The sequence below is a fragment of the Crotalus tigris genome, unplaced genomic scaffold (genome assembly GCF_016545835.1).
Source record: "Crotalus tigris isolate CLP2741 ecotype Arizona unplaced genomic scaffold, ASM1654583v1 scf7180000018517.1768243, whole genome shotgun sequence".
In the NCBI taxonomy this organism is placed as follows: domain Eukaryota; kingdom Metazoa; phylum Chordata; class Lepidosauria; order Squamata; family Viperidae; genus Crotalus; species Crotalus tigris.
Genome location: NW_024097052.1, coordinates 1,197,175 through 1,211,841, shown reverse-complemented (window position 1 = coordinate 1,211,841; position 14,667 = coordinate 1,197,175).

Sequence of the window (14,667 nt, the reverse complement as noted above, 5' to 3'; positions counted from 1 at the left end):
ATATTACCCAGAAATCTTTGTTAGTTTTTAATTTGAATGCAATGTTAAATACAATATTGGGAAAAAAAGAGAAGACAAGACAGGTTAATAATAATAATAATAATAATAATAATAATAATAATAATAATAATAATAACCATCAAACATCCACATCTGCCTATCCCAGGTCCTGGGTAAGGATCTGATAGGTAGACAAAATGCCAAATCCAGTCTGAACATCTGGCTGACTGTGCGATGATTAATAATAATAATAATAATAATAATAATAATAATAATAATAATAATAATAATGTTGGAAGGGACCTTGGAGGTCATCAAGTCCAACCCCCTGCTCAGGGAGGTAACCCTATACCATTTCGGACAAATGGCTGTCCAGTCTCTCCTTAAAGACATCCAGTGTTGGAGCATTCACCACTTCTGGAGGCAGGTTGTTCCACTGGTTAATTGTTCTGTCAGGAAGTTTCTCCTTAGTTCTAGGTTGCTTCTCTCCTTGATTAGTTTCCATCCGTTGCTTCTTGTCCTGCCTTCAGGCACTTTGGAGAATAGCTTGACTCCCTCTTCTTTGTGGCAGCTCCTGAGATATTGGAATGCTGCTATCATGTCCCCCCTCATCCTTCTCTTCCTTAAAGTAGACATCCCCAATTCCAGCAACCATTCCTTATATGCTTTAGCCTCCAGTCCCCTAATCATCTTTGTCGCTCTTCTCTGTACTCTTTCTAGAGTCTCAACATCTTTTTTTACATCATGGTGACCAAAACTGGAGGCAATATTCCAAGTGTGGCCTTACCAAGGCATTGTAAAGTGGTATTAATACTTCACTTGATCTTGATTCTATCCCACAGCCTAGCACTGTGTTGACTTCTTTGGCACCTGCAGCACATGGCTGGCTCATATTTAAGTGATTGTCCACTATGCATTTAGTGTATAATGAGAACATGACAAAAGAGTAAACATATACACACAATTCACTAAATTATGTACAACGTTTATGGGGGTGTGGCAGTGGCCTTATAACTGTTCAGCTATCCAGGTGATCGCCTCTGGCGTTGCTTAATGCAGAACTTCCAGGGAACCAGACAATGCGCCTCATGGGCAATCTTGCACAATATGTTTCACAGTTTGCCTATCAGCATCACAATCACAAGGGGAATCTTTCCATCCCCACTGATACAGAGCAGAGGCACTTCCTCCAGTATTATACTTAATTCTGTTCAATTTCAACCAGACAGAGTGAGGTAGGCCAAAAGCAGGTGGTTTGATGGAGAGAGATCACTAATGGTAAAGCCACAAGAAAGTATTTTGGGCCATTCCTCTCTCCAGGTATTCTCAGAGTTAAACTGGGTAGATTTCAAGTCAATAGCTATTTTTCATGCTGGCCTATGGAATTTCAATCTTGTAAGGGGCTGTGCATTGTCCTGGTGTTATTGTTGTTCAGCATCCTTGACCATAGTCAAACAAGAGTTTGTTGTCTTCTAATGTGGAGCAATAAGTTATTGCTAAATATTTGTAACCAGCGCACAGGAGCAGGATTCAATGTGCCAAATAAGATATGCATTGTTGGGCAAAGTTGGACATCAACCATTTGGGTGTGCACATTGTTAATATTCAGCTGGCACAATATTCAGCTGTGGAATAAACCAAAGTCAATCCTGTTGTTCGTAAGATGTTAGCATTAGCATCCCAAGATGTTCCAGCCAGTCTGTTCAGTAAATTGTTGCAGCAGGATAGGTTGGAAATCTATAAATCCCAAAGAGTAGAAAATGTAAAATTAAAACTGAACATTTTTATCCGGTGTCCAGAGATAATGTATGGGAAGAGGGGGGACCCTTGTATTCAAGATTATATTTAGGTTCCATAAATGATGTTTCAAGGATGAGGCAAAGAGAAAAATTTGAGAATGAATATACTGTAGTTACTCCTTGCAGTAACACAGCCAGAAGAGAAGATTACAAGACTCTTCATTATAGAAGATTTTAATCCTTCATATTTGTAACTGTATAATTGGATTTGTACTGAATTTTAATTGAATGTTTTAGATCCGCTCAGGCACTGTTCTCATCCACCTGAGCCCTTCAAATAGGAGAGGCTGCACTGAAATTTTAAATTTGAGCAAAATGGCTATTCTCAGAAAGTTATTTGAATGCCAACATCTTTGGAACATTGATATGAATTAAGGTACCTTAAGTAATTATCTGTAGTTCAGGGTTGAACTGTGGAAGGTCTGTGGTGCTCTCTACTTTTGGTTGCTTGCTTGCAGATGTTTCATTATCTGACTAGGTAACATCATTCTTAATGAGTGTGGGGTTTGTTCCCTGTCCATGTACAGTAGCTTGCCCTGCCATTGTTGCTGGAACTATGGTTTGTATGAAGGCCAAGATTGTCTTAACTTTTTTGAAGTCATCTACAATGTAAAGTTTTGGAGTCATCTACAACATACAGTGTAAGAACTCTAATGGCCCTAAGTAGGACAGGCAGGCAGAAGGCTAGCAGAGTGCATCCATGGACACCAACTAGCAGTCAGAAAACTCCTTACTCTAACAACACATGGTTAGACTCAATCCAAGTATCAGGCTAAGTCCAAAAATGCTAGGGAATTTACTGCCAACATTTTAGAATAGAACAGAGCTGGAAGGGATCTTGGAGGTCTTCTAGTCCAGCCCTCTGCTCAAGCAGGAGAACATATACCATCTCAGACAGGTGAATGTCTAGTCTCTTCTTAAAAATCTCCAGTGATGGAGCACCCATGATTTCTGGAGGCAAGCTGTTCCACTGGTTAATTGTCCTGACTGTCAGGAAGTTTCTCCTTAATTGCAGGTTGCTTCTCTCCTTGATCAGTTTCCAATTATTGTTTCTTGTCCTGCCCTCTGGTGCTTTGGTGAACAACCTGGCCCCCTCTGTCTTGTGGCAGCCCCTCAGATACTGGAACACTGCTATCATATCTCCCCTATTTCTTCTTTTCTTTAGACTAGCCAAACCCAAGTCCTGTAGCCGTTCTTCGTAGGTTTTAATCTCCAGGCCTTGGATCATTCTCTGACTTTTTTCCAAACTCTCAACATCTTTTTTGTGAAATGGTGACCAAAACTGGCTGCAGTATTCCAGTATTTTGGTCTTACTAGGGTTTTATAAATTTTATCCCTGAAAGAGTGTGGCATCTCAGCAAAATAAAATAGATTGGATGGATTGATAAAGTTGGTTTTGATTTTGAACAACAAATTGTCTCTACAGTAGTTTCGGATATTCTGTTCAAATCAAATCTTTTACTGCTAGGGTCCAAGACCAGTCTACATCCAAAAATGAAACAAAACTAAAACTCCAGCGGCGGACAACTGGTAAAGAGTGTTAGAAAGATAAGCACTAAAAATGAACAGTATGAAATTATACAAAACTGAAAAGTATAAAACCGTTGGATGCTCTGTTTCTTTTTCCTTCCACCTTCTGTCTCAATTCATTCCACCAGCCTTAAAAGCTGGAGGGGGGGGAGTATCTGCCTAGCCATCTTTTACAGAATATTTCCCAAAGCAATTGTTTTATATATTTCAATAGATTGTAATGAGAAAGCAAGCAAGGTGTGAGAGAGAGCTGCTTGAGCAATTACTGATATTCGATCATAGTCCATTTGATCAGATGCTATTGAGGTCTCCCCCACCCGGTATTCTTTTCCAAGTAACACGTTTGGAATTAAGGATGAGTTGCAATTATTTCTGTCAGTAACAAGAGCTTCTGAAGAAAAAAAGAAGTGATAGATTTCAAATTTTATCAGAGCTGACAGAGGACATTATTGGAGTTGCATTAGAACTGGCACACTGTCAAACTCAAAAGCTTCTTCAATCACATCTTTCCCTTCAACATTCTGGAAGAGTGGAAATCCAGGCTTGTAGAAAGCCAAGTTCTGAGAGGAATCATACTGTCTATGCTCACTATAGACCTAATAAAGAGAGCTTAATTATTAGCCGAGATTATTTATTAAAAAATGCAGTGAGATCACCAAATCTCATAGGATTTGTTTAGAGTAGAGTTGTAACTTCCCTGATTTAGCCTATTACATGAATATATTCAACCAAGATGCTTCTGAGTTGAAAGGATTAGCCAGTGACATCACTGTTGCCTGGGAGATGCTTAGTTGGGGGTGCCTTTCATGTCCATATTAATGTGCCCACTGATGTGGAACCTATTTATCTACTCACATTTGCATGCTTCCGAGCTGCTAGGTCATCAGGAGCTGGAGCAAATGACGGGAGCTCAGCCTGTCATACAGAAGTTCTTAGGTCTCAAACGAGATGTGGTCTTGAGGGCCTTCCAAAAACAGATTCATTTTGAAGTCTGATTTTTCTTTAGTCCCTATCTTGACACCAAGATCCCATTCATGTATTTGTTAACCTTAGGATTTTGGAAATCGGAAGGTATAATTTGGACAGTTGCTTGTGTTAAAGTGCATCTACTATTTGTAAGATCCTTTTGAGGACTTCATAATCCCATGTTGATTTTCCTATATTAGATAATGTGGCATTTTCCGTGAAGTCGGCCATTGCGCTATACAATCCTCATTCCAAATTATTTGTAAACAACTTAAATATCACAGGTGACTCTGCTTCGATTAGCTGTCCCAATGATCTCCAAAGAGAGGATGTTTCAAAGAGTAGGGGCCACTGTAGAGCAGGCATCCCCAAACTGCGGGCCACGGGCCACTACCAGGATGTGGCATGCTGGCCACTGGGCCGCAGAACAGGCTGGCCAGTGCATGCACCTGTGTACGCGCACTCACCCCCACTTGCACTAGCACCACTACCACTATGCAAAAGGACTGCTACACGCTGAAAACAGGGCACCATGCAGCAAAAACGGGGCACCATGTAGCGAAAATCGGACACTGCTATTAAGTGCTAGCAGCCCTGTTTGTGTGTGCGTGCACCTGTATAAAATGCTTCCCCCTCCCTTTTCCTCTGGTCCCCCAAACGAAAAGGTTGGAGACCTCTGCTGCAGAGAAAGCTCACCTTCTAGTCCCCACAAGCCAACATTCTTTGGCTGACAGGATCTACAGCATGCCCATTTTGCCTGGCCTAATTGGAGGGGTTCAGACTCTTGAAAAAAGGCGATCCCTCAGACACCCCAGTCCAAACCATATAGGGCAGTGGTTCTCAACCTGTGGGTCGGGATCCCATTTGGGGTCGAACGACCATTTCACGGGGGTCGCCAAACAATGCAGTCCGCCATTTTTTCCCCTTTTCCTTGGCTGTGCTACTCCCTTTTATTCTATTGGGTTTTGAAAGCCAATAGAATAGACTCTCTTGAATAGAGTCTAATTCTATTGGCTTTCAAAAGCCAATAGGAATTGTCCAGGCTGCCCTGCTGAAAGTCCCATTCTGCAAACGGTGCTGCACCAGTTGAATAGTCCTCAACTTACGACCGGTTGAGTAGCCCTCGACTTACAACCGGTTGGGAGTCGCGGCATTAAAAAGGTTGAGAACCACTGATATAGGGCTGTATAGGTAGGGAGCAGCACCTTGAATTTGCACTCGGGAACACACTGTTTTATATGCTACAATTGTGGGCATTTGCAGGAGGGGAGGAGCAGGGGGAAATGACATGGCATGCATCATCACATCATTGTGCAAAGTACTATTTATGCCACTTGCATATTTAATAATAATAATAATAATAATAATAATAATAATAATAATAATAATAATAATAATAATAATAAAGTTGGAAGGGACCTTGGAAGTCATCTGGTCCAACCCCTTGCTCAGGCAGGAAACCCTATACCATTCTGGACAAATGGCTGTCCAGTCTCTTCTTAAAAACTTCCAGTGTTGGAACATTTACCGCTTCTGGAGGCAGGTTGTTCCAATGGTTAATTGTTCTAACTGTCAGGAAGTTTCTCCTTAATTCTAGGTTGCTTCTCTCCTTGATTAGTTTCCACCCGTTGCTTCTTGTCCTGCCTTCAGGCGCTTTGGAGAATAGCTTGACTCCCTCTTCTTTGGGGCAGCCCCTGAGATACTGGAACACTGCTATCATGTCCCCCCTCGTCCTTCTCTTCATTAAACTAGACAGACCCAATTCCAGCAGCCTTTCCTCATTTGCTTTAGCCTCCAGTCCCCTAATCATCTTTGTTGCTCTTCTTTGTACTCTTTCCTCAACATTGTGCATTGTGGTTTTCTATGGTCAGGAAAAAAAAAAACCAGAAAAAAGGGCAAAGGCTACACTACCAGTCATTAGAAGGGAAACTGAAATCAGACCCTCCGTATAGGAAATTGTGGGTGAGCTCACATCTGACATATTGCAGGCCATTTACGTTACTGCACGAAGAACATTGTAAAATAGAAAATACGCAGAAAACGGGCAACCCAAAAGATTAGAGGATTAGAGCTGCCCTCCTACAAGGAAAGATTGCTGCATCCAAGTTTTTATATTTGGAAACAAGGCAGGGAAAGGAGACAAGCTAGCGAGAGCTAAATCAAGCCAAGTCTGCAAAAAACAAAAAAACTCATAAGAGGGCGTTCAAGATGACTAAGATCCCCAAGAAAATACTATAATTTTAAAATAATAACCTACTTGCCCAATGCCATACATTAGAAGTAGTCTACCTGTAGCCCTACAGAGGTCTTTGATTTCAACTCCCAAACCTTGTCAGTGAGCATTTAGATGCTCCATAGCATCCAGAGGACATCATAGTGTCTTGCTCTGTAGCACAGCAATTTGCAGCAGTTATCTATGTCCCTTTGCAGCTGCCAGAACTGATGGGTAGCTCATTATATTAATAGCTGTTAATGTGGAGGAAGCAGGGGGTGGGTGGGAGACTTCTCAGCTAATCCTCCAACAAGGTAATGGAGAATGCCTAGTAAAACAAGACAGAATATTAAATTTGGCTTTATAACGAGTGCAGCGAGTGGCAATTTCTTCTAATGCCTTCCTACACACCCCCAAATGTTTATTTTATCATTCATAATCTTTCCACTTGCTTCATGGATTTTTAAATGCAAAGAGCCTAAGTGATCCATGGAACTGAAATCTTTCAATGGCTCGCCAGGGAAAAATGCTCTATGCTTAGCTTTCCCAAACTGGTGTCCTCCATACGAGCTGGACTACAGTTCTCAGAGTTGTCAAGTCTTAGCCTTGATAGCTTAACCTTTCCCAGCTAATGTGGGCGAGACTTAAGAACTCTGGGAAGCACAATTCCAAGACATTTGTAGGAAATCCCACTGGGAAAGCCAAGTTTTCTCAAATCAGAGATCACCAAGATGGCTGATGAGGGTTCGTGTACTTTAGTGCTCACCAAAGAAAGAACATGAGTGTATCCGGCTATAGCAGTGGTTCTCAACCTGTGGGTCGGGACCCCATTTAGGGTCGAACGACCATTTCACGGGGGTCGCCAAACAACGCAGTCCGCCATTTTTTCCCCCTTCTCCTTAGCTGTGCTACTCCCTTTTATTCTATTGGCTTTTGAAAGCCAATAGAATAGACTCTCTTGAATAGAGTCTATTGGCTGTCAAAAGCCAATAGGAATTGTCCAGGCTGTCTCTGCCCTGCTGAGCCCGCCAAAAGTCCCATTCTGCAAACGGTGCTGCATCAGTTGAGTAGTCCTCGACTTACGACCGGTTGAGTAGTCCTCGACTTACAACCGGTTGGGGGTCTCAGCATTAAAAAGGTTGAGAACCACTGGGCTATAGGAATGTAAGAGGCTTCTAGCACATATTCCAACAGGGGTGGATTTTCGTACTATTCAACCAGATTTTAGAGTAGCACAAATTTATTACATTTATTTTATTCACTAAAAGTACATGCCAAATGGATAAGGTTTGCCTACTGTTTTGCCTTTCCCTGTTTAAATCATCTGCAGGCCACTTCAGAAAGTCTGAAAAGAGGGTACAGTGGTAAAGGAAACAGATCAACGATGATGGTTCCAATTTCTCGACTAGAGCTTTTATCCAGGAAATGTATATTTCAAACATCTGCATAAGAAAAAACAGCCATACCTTTCTTGGCATATCAACAGGTACATCTCTTAAAACAGGAGCTAGAGCTCAGGAGCAGAGTCTGAAGAAAAAGAAGTCCTCTCTGAACTAAAGACGGTATCTTCTCATTTTATCTCCACTTTTTTGTTTTGTCTTCTTTGGAAGATGGAAGTGGTCTAAGTGGAGAACTTGGTCATAGAGAAAGGCGAATATAGATGAAGTTGGCTTTGCAGCAGTGTTAAAGTGTTCTTTACAACTACAGAATTATCGTGGGAAATAGAAAATTCCTTTCAACCTGTCTTCCAAAGAGATTTTGTATGATTTGCTGTTCTCGGAGCTTCTAAGCCCAATATTTGAAAAAAAAATGAGAGAGAAAGAATATTTTTTGATGAAATAGAGCTGACCACCTACCAATCAATTAATTCATCAAACTTCTTTTTAAGAGGCCTCTCTAGGAACAGCAGTAAGAGAAGGTGAAAGTGTGATTCCTTAAAAAAAAAAAAAACATGTTTGAGATGTTCATCTGGACCATGAAGACCCCAACTGAGATCTCCATTTAACCACAGAGGACATTCAGTGGCTTTGATCCAATCTTTTCTGTCAATCCAACCTTCCTCACAGCGAAAATAGAATGAGTGAAGGTCTCTCTTATGCTGCCTTAAATGTTTTAAAAGAGACTGGTCTATGATACTGAATGTTTATGAATCTCTAGATTTTTACAACTACACTTAGAGGTATGATCTTCTAGACATTTTATTTTAAGCTAGGTATTGGACCCTGTCTGGCTGGGGGTGTTGTAGAAGGGAGACTGGATATGTTAATCTTTAAAGGGTCCAATCTACTCATTCTTGTCATAAAGTCACATAAATAATAATAGAAATATGCTATTGCCACCAGAAAGATGACTGTTGCTTAGCAGTGACACAAACAAAATGAAACACTCTACAATTATCCTGTGCTCACTCTGAAGAACCCCTGAGTTTGCTTGCCTTGCCTTGAGACACTTTGGCTGCATTAAGATAAACAAGTAAAATTGGCATTTTAAGCAAAACATCAAGAAAAACAAACTGAACGTTGCATTCATTTCCATCCTAACTATTTTTCATTGCAAACCAGGCTTAGTGACTGCAACCGGAGTGGCAGAATCATGGAAGATAGTGTTTAATCTTTTTCCAGTATGTTGTTCAAATGCTTAAAAAATCACTGCATGTTTCTTTTCACCTGACTGTAGAAAAGATGGATGGATTCCTTCACTTTACTCCATGCAAGTGGATGGGGTACAGCTTGTATTATTCTTAGCTGACAAACATGAAAGAGACAGAGGAATAGAAACAGAGAAATTGCGCCTATAAATCTGCAGATTTCCGTTAGAAGAATTCTACTCTCCTTTTATTTTGCAAAAATTCCCAAAGTGGTTTAAATTAAATTGAATTAAAAATATGTTCATATTAATTAGGATTATAATGAAACGAAAAAGAACAGAGAGTTAAAAACTAGGAATTTGCAGTGGATTTGATCAGATCCTGAGTAAAACTGGCTAAAGTTCCTGATGGATTTGGGGAGAATCTATGATCAGACTAGATGGAATTTGCCCAGAACTTGGCATCCAAGTAGAATTTTTTTAAAAGACAGTTTACAAAACTTGTTACTTTGCTTTCAATTTTCTGCATCTGAAAAATGCCAGAATGGGGAGGTATGCAGAAAGTGAGGAACAGAGTGACAGGTAAGTTTTTATTCTGTTAAAATAATAACAGAATAACAGAGTTGAAAGGGACCTTCGTGGTCTTCTAGTCCAACCCACTACTCAAGCAGGAGATCCTACACCATTTTAGACAAATGATTGTCCATTCTCTTCTTAAAAACCTCCAGTGATGGAGCACCCACAACTTCTGAAGGCAAGTTGTTCCACTGATTAATTATTCTCATTCTCAGGAAATTTCTCCTTAGTTTTAGGTTGTTTCTCTCCTTCATCCATAGTTTCTTGTCCTGTCTTCAGGTGCTTTGGAGAATAGCTTGACTCCCTCTTCTTTGTGGCAAACCCTGAGATATTGGAATACTGCTATCATGTCCCCCCTCATCCCTCTCTTCATTAGACAAGACATACCCAATTGCAGCAACCATTCCTTATATATTTTAGCCTCCAGTCCCCTAATCATCTTTGTTGCTCTTCTCTGTACCCTTTCTAGAGTCTCAACATCTTTTTTATATCATGGTGACCAAAACTGGATGCAGTATTCCAAGTGTGGCCCCACCAAAAATAAGAAAATCTAATATATAAATTTATGTATGTCTGGTTGTTATCCATGTTTGGTTATTATCCATTAAGTTGTTGCTTGGGTTCCTGTTTCACAGACTGTTGTGATGGCTGACAAATCTTGATTATTGTGCATCCCCATCCAAAAACAATTGGGCTGAATTTTGCAACATCACTCAAAACAAGATCCTGCTTTACGAATGACTATGAATGCATTATATGGTTTAAGAAATGTAGCATTTAGCCAAACAAGTAGCTTTGAAAATATTATTTTCATTTCAGAGGTGAAAAAGCATGGAAACATGTTTCACTTCTAAGACGACAGGCTGCAATCGATCAACAATCAATGTGCAGAACACTTTTAAAGCATCAGAATACAGATGTAGCTCCTGCTCTAACTTTAATTGAAGCAATAAAGAAAAGAAGAAGCTAATGCTATGCCAAAATTAAACACCCATGATTTATTTCAATCATGATCTGTTAATATAATTTTTGGTTCGTTTTTAAATGTTGCAAACAGATTGATTTTCTCATTCTGCCCAGGATTTTGGAATTGTGCGATGGATGTGGACCAGGTTTACCTCCCCTTTTCCCAGCCATCTAAAGCAGTGCTTCTCATACATGGCAACTTTAAGGTGTGTGGACTTCAACTCTCGGAAGTCATGGCTGAACGGTGAATTCTGGGAGTTGAAGTCCACATGAAAATTGAAAGCACATCTTAAAAGTGTTTAAGGCTGAGAAACACTGGTCTAAATGATCACAGCCCAGGTGATCCTCCTTAATAGAAGTTCTTCCCTTTCCATTTTCTCTGCCCTTGAAGGAGTAGAAACTGCCATTGTTTACCTGCTACGTGGTGGCCTCCATTCATATTCTTCAGGGAAAAGAAGGGAAACAAAAGCCAAGTAGATCTAATTCTGTCAGCTGTCTTGTTGGTTGGAAGAACTGCATGAGGATAAAGAAGATGGAGTCAGTTGCAACTTGGATGAGGTGGCCAGAAGGAGCATGTTAAGTTCCCCATGGCTATCGTTGGGGCTGGTGCTTCCCAGCACCCTTTCTGGTTTTTGGTTATTCTCATTTTTCTAGGCCTCATTTGTCTTTCCTGATCATCAGCAGCAACCTTTGCTATTGGTCGATAAAGCCACATTGCTATTATGAACCTCACAAACACAAAGAAGATGAGGATTTAGCAGCAGTAAAGAAAAGGGGCATCATGGTCACTAAAAGCAAATACGAGAAAAATGGTAACTTGAAATAAATAAAGGCTAATTAAACCAAAAGCTTCTGAAGTGCATAAAGATGAGCTTATGGGAAGGTAGACTTGTTTGGTTTTCATGAATGTTCTAATTTAGAGCTGGATGATTAAATTAACCCGCAAAAAGTGGCCACCATATAGGCTGATCTCAAAAAAGCTAAGCAGAGTCAGACTTATTCTTGGATTTATCCAGCATCTTAGGTAACTGAAATGAGTGGATCTGGGCTGGAGCAAAGGACCTCTATGGTGCCTTCCAACTCAATGAGTAGTCAAGAACACAGTGCCAAAAAGTCTGATCAGCTCTTAGGAACACATTGGAGGACTTGTGACTTTTTTTTTTTTATGAAATCCATCTCAGATTTCCCCCTTTCATTTCTTCTCTGTTTCATTTATTTGCATGTTTAGAGCTGGAAATCCTGGTTGTAGATGGGCCATTGAGTCAACACTGCAGATTTCATATCTCTGTGACATTTGCAGAACATCTTGCTTGTAAATAATTATTACCATGGACAGATTATTTCAGCAGCTCCAAACAGCAGCCATGGAGTGGGCCTCACAAAATTACAATGTAATTGAAAAATCTTTCATTTTGTCTACCTGTTGCTCAGGAAATGCGCATTACTGAATGACAAACTGAAATGCAGCAAGATCAATTCTACATCTTTTGAATTACAGACGAGAGAAGACTTCTCCCTTTCACACGTTCCTTCTGAGTATTACTGTCCCATTTTTCTTTTCTTTTGCTTCCATTCCATAACAAATTATTCTATTTAATATTTGAGCAAAAATGCTTTTTCCCCTCTCCAGCACATTATTTACTATCCTCCATCCCTTGCTGAGAGCTCTAATTTCTTTCCATTAATTCCAAGCAGACAGTCTAGATAAGTCCAACTTCCTACTCAGCCTAGGAATACTGATGTTCCTTTGAAGAAGAATCTTGGGGTGATGGTTTGCCTCTGCTTGAATACAGTTGAGCATCTGATTTCTAGTTAAAGCGTCTCTGTTAAATTTCATGTCAATTTTAACCCATTTATCTAACCTATCCATATTGTCTTGAACTATATTTCTGGTATAGCAATAGCACTTAACAATAGCAATAGCACTTATATACCACTCCACAGTCCCCTTCAGCTTCCTCTGAGCGGTTTACAGAGTCAGCATATTGCCCCCAACAGTCTGGGTCCTCATGAGCCAGCCGTGTGCTGCAGCTGCCAAAGAAGCCAACACAGTGCTAGGCTGCATTAACAGAGGGATAGAATCAAGATCACGTGAAGTGTTAATACCACTTTAAAATGCCTTGGTAAGGCCACACCTGGAATACGGCATCCAGTTTTGGTCAGCACGATGTAAAAATGATGTTGAGACTCTAGAAAGAATACGGAGAAGAGCAACAAAGATGATTAGGGGACTGGAGGCTAAAACATATAAGGAACGGTTGCTGGAATTGGGTATGTCTAGTTTAATTAAGAGAAGGATGAGGGATGACAGGATAGCAGTGTTTCAATATCTCAGGGACTGCCACAAAGAAGAGGGAGTCAAGCTATTCTCCAAAGCACCTGAAGGCAGGACATGAAGCAACGGATGGAAACTAATCAGGGAGAGAAGCAACCTAGAACTACGGAGAATTTTCCTGACAGTTAGACAATTAATCAGTGGAACAACCTGCCTGCAGAAGCTGTCAGTGCTCTAACTCTGGAAGTTTTTAAGAAAAGACTGGACAGTCATTTATCTGAAATGGTATAGGGTTTCCTGCCTGAGCAGGGGATTGAACTAAATGACCTCCAAGATCTCTTCCAACTTTGTTGTTGTTGTTGCTGTTGTTGTTATTATTATTATTATTTTACTGACTCTGGAAGGATGGGTCAACCTTGAGCCAGTTAGGATCGAACTCCTGTTACGTGGGCAGAGTTAGCCTGCAATACTGCATTCTAACCACCGCACCACCAGGATTCATGGTATAATCATTATCTGTCAGGCCCATGGAACCAAGAACAACACAACATGAGGAGTTACTTCAGAATAGTTTCTTTACTGCTTATTCACCTTATTCATCTATAGACAGAAATCTTACCAAACTACAGCACTTATCTGCAAAAATATACCTGTGGACTACTAGGCAGGGTTCATCCTCACCCGCTTCCTGTTAACCAAAGATTCCAAGCAGGGGGTTGGACTAGATGACCTCCAAGGTCCCTTCCAACTTTACTATTATTATTATTATTATTATTATTATTATTATTATTATTATTATTATTATTATGGATCATCGCACAGTCAGCCAGATGTTCAGACTGGATTTGGCATTTTGTCTACCTATCGAGTCCTTACCCAGGACCTGGGATAGGCAGATGTGGATGTTTGATTGTATTACAGATATCGTCGCAGGATTGAAGCAGTTTCTAGTAAGGCCGCCTTTTGCAATTGACTAATAGCGAATTTGTCAATGCCAATGGTGTTCAAGTGGTGCTCCAGTTGTTTGGGGATTGCACCCAAGGAGCCTATTACTATTGGTACTACCCTTGCTTGCTTTTGCCACAGTCTTTCTATTTCTATTTGTAGGTCTTTGTATTTTGTTATCTTCTCCAGTTCTTTCTCTTCTATTCTGCTATCTCCAGGCACTGCCACGTCCACTATCCAGACTTTTTTGTCTTTCTTATCGACAATTGTTAAGTCTGGGGTGTTATGTTGCAGGTGCTTGTCTGTTTGAATTCTGAAGTCCCAGAGCAGTTTAATTTTATCATTTTCTATGACTTTCTCTATTTTATGATCCCACCAGTTTTTGCTTACAGGCAAATGATATTTTTTGCAGATCTTCCAATGCACCATTGTTGCTACTTTGTCATGCCGCTGCTTGTAATCAGTCTGTGCAATATTCTTGCAACAGCTTACCAAGTGGTCCACTGTTTCTTCAGCTTCTTTGCATAGGCGGCACTTACTGTCTGTTGCTGTCTTCTCAATTTTGACTTTGTATGCATTTGTCCTTAAGGCTTGGTCTTGTGCAGCCAGAATTAGTCCCTCGGTCTCTTTCTTCAATTTTCCTGCTCTTAGCCATTGCCAGGTCTTGTTATTACCTGCTTTCCCAGCTATTTTTTTAATGTATTGGCCATGTAGTGCTTTGTCTTCCCATGCCTCTATTCTGTTCTTCATTTGGTCTTTCTTGTATTATTATTATTATTATTATTATTATTATTATTATTTTGTTGTTGTTG